This window comes from Panthera onca, chromosome B1 (assembly GCF_046562875.1).
Source record: "Panthera onca isolate mPanOnc1 chromosome B1, mPanOnc1 haplotype 2, whole genome shotgun sequence".
Taxonomy (NCBI): Eukaryota; Metazoa; Chordata; class Mammalia; order Carnivora; family Felidae; genus Panthera; species Panthera onca.
The window spans coordinates 191849968-191862536 of NC_138342.1; the positions used below are offsets into that span (position 1 = coordinate 191849968).

Below are 12569 nucleotides of genomic sequence, written 5' to 3' on the forward strand. Positions count from 1 at the left end.
AGTTTGTGTTCGGCAACAGAAGAGAGTGAGCGCTGATCATATTAGCTTGAGTGATAGGCTATTATATTAATGGTTCCATTCCAGGCAGGGTGGTCCTGGCCCATCACAGTGCTGACTGTGCTCCATTTCGTAATGACTTACGGTTTTCTGTCGGGCATCAGCACTTTGATTACCCAACATATATGAGGAAGAAACAAAACAAAACAAAACAAAACAAAACAAAACAAAACAAAAAACCCTGGTACTAATTCAGGCACATTTTACCAATTTAAATCCAAACGTATCGTTAACATATATCATCAAAGTACGTTGGGTTTTTGTGTTAACTGCATTAAAAATACGTGAATTCAACTAGAACTATCTGCCAACTGATGAACATATGGTTACTTTTTCTACTAATAAATATTTCTACAGATATGAGACTAATGAAGCACAGTGATACTGCCTTTTCATGATTATTAAATACATAAATTCTCAAGAGATACGAATAGATTTAGGTCATTCCAAGCACAACTTCATAGAAAACCACTGTATGTACTGTAACTTGCTTAGCACATATCACATGATGAGAGAATGTGACATAAACACATAATTACAGAAAATCAAAATATATGCTCAGGTTTTTTGAGGCACAGGTTTCACGTTCACTATACCTCAATAATTTTTTCAAGCAGAGAATGTTACATTACTTATTGTGCAATGGTCTTGACACATTATATTTGGGGGCTGTTAGCCACCAAATAATAAAAAGATCTTACAGTCAAGAAGCTGTTCCATCTTTATTCCATTTCAGTCTTAGCGAGATAGTCTTGATGTTAAAAGCATTTTATATTTTTTTTTACGAGATTATAAGCTCAGGATTCTCTGATCTCTCTCAATTTTTCTCCACTTCAGGTTTTCTCCCAGGTAATAATACAGCTATTTTGATAGAAATGTAGCCATCTTATGATTTTCTTTTTAAGTGGGTCTCCACATTTTTCACAATTTGAAACAGTAGGCACAGCAAAGAGCACTGGAGTGGAAAGAGAAAGTGTGGGGGTAACATGTTCCCCTGAATGTATTAGGAGACCCAAAATCTTAAAAGAACTCCTTTTGAGCTTTGGTGCTAGGACAATATGGTTCCCCTAAATATTTTCCGATCTGTCAGATTTCCTTTGACTGTGCATCGCCTCTGCTTTTGCCAGTACTAATTTTTTGGTGCGTTTAGGTTTGGTACTTTAGTTATTATTTTCAAAACCTACTGCAGTGTTTCTATTGTTTGGGTTTTCTTTCCCTTTTGTTCTGTTTGCTTTCCCACTTCTCATTTTGCTGGATCTGCTTTATGCTTAATAACGTCTCAATCTAGTTTCTTGTGGTCTTTATCCTTTTATACTTGCCTTTGAAAACTGCACACTGAGTGAAGCTCAGTCCCTGTTTATATTTTGTCTGAATCACACATAATATTTTAATGACATATTTTAAGTAAATAATTCAATATCCCAAATTTCCCATATTATTCATATTTCCTTGAAAATAATTGAAATGGTGGGCTTTTCATAACTGTTGAGACAGCTTTAAAAATCTGTGAATAAAACTCTGGAACAGAAATGAAGGAATTTAGTATGGCATAATTGTCTTCATTTTTATCAAGTTGCTCTGTCTCTGAATTTTATTTTAGACTAATAAGACTCTAGATTATACCAAGTGCTTTATTTGATTTCATGAAAGTCAGAGCCCCAGAATACCTATAATAGTGTAAAAGAAATGGAGGAACAGAGAGCCTCAGAATGAAATTAACATAAAAGAAACATTTCGGTATGTTCCCCGGTGAGGCTGGGGGTTAGGTGTACCTACAGTTAGGTCCATTCCTGAAAAACCAAACTCAAGGACTAAGACTGGGTTTGATTTCAAACAATCCCTCCATAACATATGCATCGGTTGCTATGCAACAAAATTTAATATCAACAAATGATGCCAAGTGGTTTTTGCATACTGTAATTGGCTTGCAAGTTTTGCTGCTTGAAAATTGCAAAGAGAGTGCGGTTATTTGAATTTAAATGGCTACGTTAAAAATGCTAATTTTTATAATTAAAAAAAAAAACCTACAACACCAAACCTACTTCTTAAAACTGAAGAAAAGAACTGCCTTCTGTGATAATAAATGTGCAACAGTCTGGAAAGTTTCTCTTCCACCCTTTGGGAAAGCATAGAACATATTGAAATAACTTTTTATGCTGGTCTACTCACCTAGCTTCTCTGATGAGTTGGCTGTGGAAAGCCTGTATAGAGACGGAGCTCAATTAGTGTAATTTATGTATCCTTGGACGTCAATCATTCCTGTTGAGAGGTGGGACTCCTAAGCTCTCAGTGCATTAATTAAGAGCTCATCTCAACAGAGCCATCTTTCTACCTAAGGACCAAAAAGAAAGTTTTAATTAGATTTTTAAAAGCAAGTATGTCATATATGAAAGCAAGTTTAGTTCTTTAGTTGGTATGCGAAGCAACAACTGGAAAGGGATATTCCAAACAATACAAAGGGCACGCGTTTTCAATCATCTGTGCTGGTGTAAGTAAAGGGGGGAGGGGGAGGCATCCATCTCAAACCTTGGTTTCGGCCATTGGAAATCCCTTCGTGAAAATAACTAAAGTTTTGACTGTGTTGTTTCATTGCCAACGCAATTATCGGACCCCTGTCTAATTATTGACGCGGAGCCGGTGCTGTTGAGGACAGACTATGTTTTTCTCTGACGGCTGGCTTTTTGTTCCAGGCTGGCTTCAGACTGAATATGCAGTGGGCAATACAATGCAAGTTCAGCAAAACAGAGTGAGGGAACTTGCACAACACATCAATTTCATTGGTTCGGTGATGGAGCGAGCATGCTGTTGCTCACTAACCTAAAAATACAAGGACTCGAGAGGGGGAAAAACTAGCGAGGCTCACTGATGTCAGCTGCTTGAGAGAGGCTGTTCTCCTGGAATGGCTTGTGTGAGGCCATCAAACATACTCCTTAGGGCACACTTGGGAAATAATAGATACATTATTGATTAAAATATTTATAAATTAAGGGAGGGAAACAAATTTTAAAAGCCAGTTCAGAATCTAGAAGGGAAATATATCTACTAATAGCTATTAACCCCTCCCTCTTCATAATTAAGGTGGGGAGGTCAGGATGCATGCTTGGGAGAACGAAACCAAATGAGTTTGCCAATATCAAGAAAAAAAAAAAACTAAATAGTGAGAACACAAGGCAGAAAAATAATACTGAGCAACAGAAACACCGTCATAAGTCACAGATCTAATGAATACATTGCCCAAGCTCAAACATTCCAAAATATCAGTCCCAGAAAAAGTAGGAATGCAAATTCTCTGCTTTCAGAAAGGTTGCAGACAATGGGGAAATATAAAGCCAAGCATAAGCAGCACAAAATAAATGATGTAATAATTATAAGGGGGGTTCTAACCAGGATGACCGGCACCCTGGGCAGATGACTCAGGACACGAGGGAAGCTGAGCTCACGGGCTCCACATTAACACAACGCGTGCTCCAGTGTTTCTCATGGCTAGTATATTTCATTTTGGTTTTCTAAGGGAGGCTGTTTAGGAAATCCAGTTACCGTATATGTTATCAATTTACCACCTAACTAGCATACTCGATGCGTACTGAATAACAGCTACAAACCTGACAGAAGAAACTATAGGTTTTATAGGTATGTGGTATGTGCAGTGTGTTTCTAAATGATAGTCTAGGAGGAAAACATTCCTATGCAGACAATTTGTCAAAAGAACAAAGCTGGAAAACTGTAACTCATCATTTATGTTAATGTTCATAAAGATATTTTATAATCCTTTCTCGACTCTTTCCCCTCACATATTTTCCCAGCTATTTTGCCTCGTTTATTGTGCTGCATAATGTTTATTGCACAATACATAGAGTAGTACTCCCCAGATACAACTTGGCAATTGTGCTGGTTACACCAATTTTGGGTGCCTGAAAAATTTATGTAATACAATATCCTGTCTTTGAGTACCATTTTTGTGTCCTTCAATGCATCTTTTTATTTGCATTTAAGCCAGGGTAGATTACAAAGCCAAATTACCTCTTTCCTATACTCAAGGATGTCTACATAATATTTATATACATAGTTATTTATGTTTTATGATTGTGTTTTATGACTGTGACCAATTTGTATATCTCAGGAATCTCTTTGTTTTCTAAGCAACGTTTAAATTATCTTTATAACAGACTCAGGGCAGAACATGTTAAAATTAAAGAATATTTAGTACAATTGTTTTCAAAGAAGAGATACGTCAGGATGTGTTTTCCCATGGGGTGTCAGCTTTTTTCATTCCCCACCTCCCCCGAAATTAGGTACAATTAATTTTGTGAACTGAAGGCAACGCTTTTAGCCCTGACCATGGCTACTCTGTTATACATTCCCCGTCCGTTCCTATGGGCCGTGTTTCTTAAGAGCATGGAGGAGGAAACAGGCTTCAGAGCAGGTGGTAAATTTTTATGCTTTTAGCCAAAAATATGAATTTTCTCACTACTTAATTTGCAGCTTCACAAGAACCCAACTTTATGATACTTGGAGTAGAAGGCAGCCCTTTCCTAAATGAAACTCCAATGTTTTGATTTAAGATATTTTCTCAACTTAATGGCACCTTTTGAATGTGCTAAAACAGAAGCCCAGCTCACATTGTAACTGGAACAATGTACCGGTACGAGGCTCTGTGATCTGTTCCCTTATTGGTTGCAATGGCGTGATGGCATTCCAAAGAAGAAACCCTGGTCTATGTTTGGAGAATGGCAGCTGATGGAGACCGGGCTTCACCCTCTGCCCCACCCTGATGATGGGAAATCACATCATTTTTCAAAGATTCTGAGTTTGTGTCTCCACCAGGCCATTGGCCAAGACTCTCATCTCCTCAGAGAATGATTCTGTGTTACCAACTACCTGCTTCTAATCTGTCCTCTGTTAGCAGCCACCATGACAGCTGCAGGACAAGAAAGTTCATGGCCTTGTCTTTTCTCCAAAGATTTTGTGAGGCTACTCCCCTAGGTTCCTGGCCTTCTGGCAGGGGTCATTGATATGTACCAATTTGATGAAATGGGGGTTGATTAAAAAAAAAGTGAGCCCCTGTAGTGACATCATAAAGGCTCAATCTGTTGCCATTCAAAGTTTAATTCATTTGCTCTTTAAGAATAGCATAACTGGAGTTGGTATTATTGTTTTGTTAATATTATTTGAGGGAATACCTTCGTATGAAGCCCTGTGGCCCAGAAAATAAAGACTTAGAGTACATTTACTCATAGAATACTTTCTACCAGGTGGGCCAGTAAATTCTTTTGAACATTTAGCTAATTTATTCAGTGAAATCCGTCAAACTAGTATATACTAATTTGCCACATTTTTTATACTCATGGGACTCGTATCCAAAGGCAAACTATAATGAAGCTGTCGATAAAATGACCCAGTTCTATGTTGTCTTATCACTGGTGATTAAGTGTGAAACAACAGGTTTATTGTCTGACCTCCTCTACCCTTTTTGAGAAATGATATTAGAAGTGATATAAATTCCTTTTTATATTGTATAGTGAGAAAAAATATGGACATTAAAATACAACATTGGGGTCAAAAATATGTGTATCATTAAATTATAAACGGGGACTTCCAGTAGCCTTTAAATGATGAAAACACCAATTCTGAGTTTATTTTATAATTCAGATTATCAGTTGTGAAGCTCATTACCAGAGATTTTCATATTTCTATTAACGAGATTCCATATAAAAAACTTTACAGATAGTAGTTCAGCCGAGGAATGTGAAGGAAGGACAAACCAAGTCTAGAGTCGTAGACTGTGTGGCTTTGGAGAATAAGACTGGGCTAGTGTTCTGCAAAATCTACTTGTTTAGATAGATTTTTCCCTAAGCCATAGAGGAGAGATGTCTGAGTGGGTTATCAGTCTTTTATCTTTGACGTTTTATTATTTAGTTTTAATGCTGAAATATTTTATTGTACATGAGCCTAGAGGTTTTCTGCTTTGATATGTTTATAAGACAGAATAATAAATAAATGATGATTTAGTCCACTATTGATGTCAGGATTGTAGTAAGCTTCATATTTTTTAAACCTTTTCCCAATTCTGACTTAGGAAAATGATTAGTTTCTAGTTACTTTCTTGACATCTAAATCGTTGGGGGAAAACAGTCCCCTCCAAAAGTTTCCTGGGCATTAGGTTATGTAAGTGGTGTCGACTAATAGGAACTTGTATTGAATGTTTCATGTACCAGATTGTGTCCTTGTAACTTTTCCACAAGTTTAATAATAAAGGGGAGCAGTTATTAATGTACTGTCTTAAGAACATATTCAGATGTGAATTGTGAATGAAAGATCGGTCCCTCAAAATAACAAGCTCGGCAGTTAGTGAAACTATTCAAACACTTCACAGGTAAAGCCACACTGGCAAAAAAACAGTAAGGCAAATCCGTATTCATTTATATTCTTTTTTTTTCATGTTTATGTATATTCTTAAACAGTATATTTTTTCATAGACTCTCTTCTTTCTGTGTTCATGTAGATTCCATACATAGAGGCATAGTAATGTACACTACCCACACATATTAATTGCATTTTTATTAATTTAAATGATTTCGTTTTAAAGAAGATTGAGAGTGGAGAACTTTTTAATATTCCCCAAATAGTCAATATTTCCAAATAAGCTTATAAATGCCATGACATTTGAAAAGTTTCACTCTTTCATTGTGGTATACAATTGATATATAACATTATATTAGAATCAGGTGTACAATATAACGATTCGGTGTTTGTATACAGAAAGTTTCACTGTTATTAGGCCATTGCCTTAAAATCCCTATAGAAACTATACGCAGGACATCACGGGATATTTTTAAAAGAACTTTCTCGTTATTCTATGGTCCATTTCTACTATCAACAGTAACAGTTTCTATCCACTGTTTTCATATTCTCAATAACCCAAATCAAGGAGAAAAACAAACAAGATTTTTTTTCCAGCGATCTAGAAAATCTTGAGACGGAGGGTCATATTTAAGCAGTTACACTTTCACATAAAATACGAATCACTTTGAAAAGTCATCTCCTGCGTCAACATCATCCAAACAATAAGTCTGTAATTGGCTATAGATATGCATATATGTCTGTCTATTTGCATGTATGTGTTCAATGCCAAGTAAAACTCTTTGACATCTTCCTTTGTTGGTCTAAGAAATGTGTGTGAGTGGTGATGATGTGGGGGCGTGTAAATGAGACTTATCCGGTTCCTTCACACATGTATTTACATGATGAATTTTTATTTAGCCCCCATGTAAGTGCCCAGCACTATGCAGTGTTCTAGGAATGAAGTAATGAGCAAGACAGGTGAAAGCCTTGCCCTCACTGAGCTTCCCTTTCAGTAGAAGTGTAGATGCAACGATTCCCTAAGGCCCCGATACATTTATCCAGTCTCCTCATTTGTCTTTTTTATGAGCCTTGGCAACCTGATACTATCATCAATTTGGTGATTTTCACTTTCCAAAAACATTTGAAAACATACTTTGTGTTGAAGTCTGATTTGCCACATAAGATGATTGAAAAAGCAATTCTAAATTACTTCTAGGCATTCAGTATAAAAGGAAATTTTCAAAGATACGTTTATGGCTTAATAATTAAATCTGGGTGAATATGCCTGCTGGGAACTTCTGCAATAATAAAATAGAATGGCAGGTTCCAAGCCGCAAACAAAGAACTTTTTCGTTCAAAGATCTGAGACACAACATATTAGTATTTAATAGATTCTACATTTTTTTAAATGCATAATGCTAGAATTTCATGGTAAGGAGTCTTGAATAATTATTCAAGCACAATCCAAAAGATTTTGAAAAACAAAGAATGGGATGAAAATATTCAACAACATAACTATTTTAGAGATTCTAAGTGCCTGAAACAGTAAGATACGATTGTTTTGATCTCAGTTCTGGAGCTTCCTCTTTACTCCTCCCTCTGCCCCATAAGATATTCAGAGATTCAGTCTCTTTCCGCCTTTTACAAACTAGTTCATACCTGGTCACAACATCCCAATAACTACACGTGATGCCCACAAAATGAAATGGCCCTCTGGGACAGCACTGATGTTGACCCATGGACCTCAAAGTGCTTAAGTGTATGTATGTAAAGCTAAAAACAAAACCATACAAGCATGCATGAATTAGCGACTTCTCTTGGGACTCCGAATTCAGTCACCCTTTCTTGATAAAATGATCACAGAAAACATGACGCTAGTCTCCAGAGAGAAGCAACAGCTCCTATTATAAAGATAGGTAAACTTTCCAAGGGTTCCAAAGATACACCTAAATTCACTATAAAGAAGACTCGGTAAAAGAACTCCATCTTAAGGTCATATTTTAACATAAATAGACTTCAGAAGATTAGACTTAATTATGCCTTTATATCGATTTCCATCTATCAATATTTAGCTATTTATCTATCTTTAGAAGTCAAAGAAAAATAAAGTTCTACCTTCCCTCCATGGCAATAACTGAAGCAGGAAGAAACTGCTTGCATAATGAGTTTCATTCCAGAGGTCCAAGGACAGAAATGCAAGCCCCAATCATCCTCTGTATTTTCAGGCCATATAAAATCACAACACTTTAGGGTACTCTCAGAACAGTTAGGCGATTCTAATTTGTGTCCATTCTCCTCCTTCACATCCGTCTCCATCAATAATTGATAAAGCAACAACGGGTCTTAGCTGACTTTTTAATTCTAATATACAAAAATTATCTCCTGGAAATAAATTAACACCTATACAATAGTCTGCAAATGGATTGAAAGTAATTTGGCGGTTCTTAAGACGCTCCATGGGTTCTGTTTTATTTTTGAGTCAAGTTTTCACTACACGTATCTGCTCACTTCACCCCCATGCTGTCCCCACCCTGCTCCCACCTCAAAATACAAGTTCCTGTCACACTGAGGCACAGACTCATTCCATTATTTTTGCCCCTTCTCTTGGTTTGCTCTCCAATTTTCTCTTAATTGGTACTGACATATCAACAGTGCCCGTGCAAATGTTATGCAAATATCAAACGGAAAGCTTTTTTTTTTTTAATGAGAAACACAACTGATAACTGTGTAAATATAATAACTGTGCTAGTTACAGTTCACCTGATTTATGCAAAGAGTATGTGGGGTAGGTGGATTTTCAAAACAATGGCTACTTAGCACTTTATGAATCATGATGCTTTTATTTCATCTCTTTTTTTGGTTTAGAATCTTAGAAAGAAATGAAGACTTCGCACACTCCTGCACTTAAGAAACTGTCATAGGAAATAAAACCAAAATAACCCGAATTAAGTGAATAGAGGGATGCCGTCAGATGTGTTGACACGGGTGAAACTTTCCTTTTACTACATGGCTTCAAAATCCTGTTTTGGTGTGCTCTTACTCTGTGTGTGTGTGTGTGGGGGGGGGGGGGGTAATTTCCAAGTTCAAGGTCATTTCTTGCCAAGGTGGCTGGGTGTGCTTCTTTTCCTCCATATATCTCATCTACTCTTCTAGCCCCTTCTCCCACCACCCACCCATCCAATCAACTCTCAGTCCATTGCTATTGCTGTTAGGTTTCCTGCCTCAGGCTGTAATTAAAGCAAATTGGAAGAGGAAGTAGGGAAATCTGACAGCTAATTTTGTGTCTGATAAGTAAAAGATATGCAGAGAATTTTTTTTCTTGGACTCATATTCTTCTTCCTTTCCCATTTAATTTTAGATTCCTTCTGCCTTTGAGGTTTTTATGTAAGTTAGAGATTGATATATAAATAAAATACAGTCTGGCCATATCCCATTCATCTTATATACTCCCTTAAGTCACAGAACTGACTCTAGTGCCCAGGGAGGTTAGATCACCAGAACAATCTTGCTCAGTGCAAAGTTTATTGATAATAATGCTCATTTGTCTCTTTACTTTGTTGATATATAGTACAGTGGACTGTGATAATTTTACTTTATTTTATATACGTCTGCCCAGGAAAGAGAACTGGACATTCAGTTCTTTTCATCAACTACCCTCGGAAAAATCAAGCCCATGTGACTGACATCATCCTACTTCAACACGTTAAAGCCACACACTATCTCGCACAGGGTAGGTATTCAATAAATACTTGTTACATTGAACTGAACTTTATAAAATACACCCTTATTAAACAATATTGAAATAATATTTTTAATAATGACTTACTCAGATATTTACTTACTAAAAGGAATCTTCATTAATATTAAAACTTAGCAGAGATTCCTATAAATAGAATATTTGTCCATTTCATGAAAGAATAGAGGACTTTAAAAAAATTAATGTTTATTTCTTTTTGAGAGAGAGGGAGACAGACAGACAGACAGGGACACAGCGTAAGTGGGAGAGGGGCAGAGAAAGAGGGAGACACAGAATCGGAAGCTGGCTCCAGGCTCTGAGCTGTCAGCACAGAGCCTGACGTGGGGCTTGAACTCATGAGCTGTGAGATCACGATGTGAGCCAAAGTCTGACACTTAGCAGGTTTTTTTTTAACATGTCTGATATGGTTTTATGTCCTTATCACAAAATGGACACAATCTGAGTTAAAGACTCCGTGCACTCTAAGTTATAATTCTCTCAGATCATTTGTACAGAAGTAATTTAAGTAATCAGAACATGGGGGCGCCTGGATGGCTCAGTCGGTTAAGTGTCCGACTTCGGCTCAGGTCATGATGGCGCAGTCCGTGAGTTTGAGCCCTGTGTCGAGCTCTGTGCTGACAGCTTGGAGCCTGGAGTCTGCTTTGCATTCTTTGTCTCCTTCTCTCTCTGTCCCTCCCCTGCTCTCACTCTGTTTTTCTCTCTCTCTCAAAAATAAACATTAAAAAATTAAAAAAAAACATTTTAAATAATCATAACATGCATGAAGTTCATGCTTTTATCTGGGTCATCTACAACTGATAAACTAGAACAGATTTTTTATAATCTTTAAGCCATCTTCAGAAATTTCCATTTTGCACACTGAAAACTGTTGTTTGGGAACAGTCAAAAAAATGCAAGTATCACGGATCTTGCACAACTAGGTATTTATTTACCCAAAGGATACCAAAATGCTTTTGGTATCGAAGGGGCACATGCACCCCAATGTTTAGAGTAGCGCTATCAACAATAGCCAAAGTGTGGAAAGAGCCCGAATGTCCATCGACTAACGAATGGATAAAGAAGATGTGGTATATACACACAATGGAATATTACTCAGTGATCAAAAAGAATAAAATTTTGCCATTTGCAACAAAGTGGATGCAACTAGAGTGTATCAGGCTAAGCGAAATAAGTCAGAGAAAGATAAATATCAAGTGAGTTCACTCATATGTGGAATTTAAGAAACGAAATAGATGAACATACAGGAAGAGAAGGAAAACTAAGGAGACAAACCATAAAAGACTCTTAAATACAGAGAACAAACTGGGGGTTGTTGGAAGGGAGGTGGCTGGGGGGAATGGGTTAAATGGGTGATGGGCATAAAGGAGGGCAGTTGTTGGGATGAGCACTGGGTGTTATATTTAAGTGATAAATCACTAAATTCTACTCCTGAAACCATTATTACACTGTATCGTAACTAGCTTGTATTTAAATAAAATTAAAAAAAGTATCAGAGATCTTATTTTGTTAAACATATAAAAAGAGCATGAGTCACATTTTTACTTCGCTGTCTGAATAGCTTCCATCTCACAGCTTAATTTCGGAAGTTGCGTTAGCCACATGGACAAGTTACACTAGAAGCCTGTTCATAATTACCATGTAATTACAGAATGTGGCCTGCTGTATTGTTCCTAAGATTTCGATTATATTAAATGATGAAGGCATAAAAACTGTGTAACAAGTCAATTTTCTACAAATCCTGAGAAATTATAAAAACAAAAGAAAGCAACAAAAACCTGTGGCAGACTGCTTGTTTCCTACTACGTCCCATTCGATTTCCCCCTTCTTCCTGGGGACATGACTGTCTGTCCAGAAAACAACGTTCCAGCCTCTCGAAGGTAGTGTGGCCATGTATTTAAAATCAGGTTAACGGAATGTGAACAGTCACCCTTCTCTGGACATTGGCTTTTCCACTCTTGTCACTGGCGGGAAGACAGACATAGCAATGACCCTGAACTAGCTTCAAGAACGAAAAGAACCCCCCTGTGGGCTTGCACATCAACATGGAGGCACATGCTTCCTGAATGACCCAGTAGAGAACAGGCACCGTGCCAGCCTAGACCAGCTGACTGCTGCATGAAAGAAGAATACATCTTATATTACTTACGATGTGGTGCCTAGGAGGTTCCTTTCTAATTTAACGTAAACTTCACCCTACTATATCTGTTAATGATATGGTCACAAAAGTTTCCTTTATAACATAAAGCTAGTAAAAACCACCCGATGGCATTTTCACAGTCCTCTGAAGAATACATTATGGACTTCCATTTTTTAGACTGCCTCCATTAACAGAAGCTTCTCTTCAGCTATAATCTTGCATTTGTTCTTTGCAGGAAGGAGAGGATGGCTGAGATCCTAGAGGCACCGTGAGAAG

At 37.2% G+C, this 12569-nt stretch overlaps 1 long non-coding RNA gene across 2 annotated transcripts in view; it reads right to left on the reverse strand.

The window, feature by feature from the left end:
- Positions 1-2238: 2238 nt before the first annotated feature.
- Positions 2239-12569, reverse strand: part of LOC132691500 (uncharacterized) — a 1565096-nt gene continuing 1554765 nt past the window's right edge. For both annotated transcript variants that reach the window (XR_013554851.2, XR_013554850.2), the window contains one exon: positions 2239-2389. This is a non-coding gene — a long non-coding RNA (uncharacterized LOC132691500). The remainder of the gene's footprint in view (positions 2390-12569) is intronic.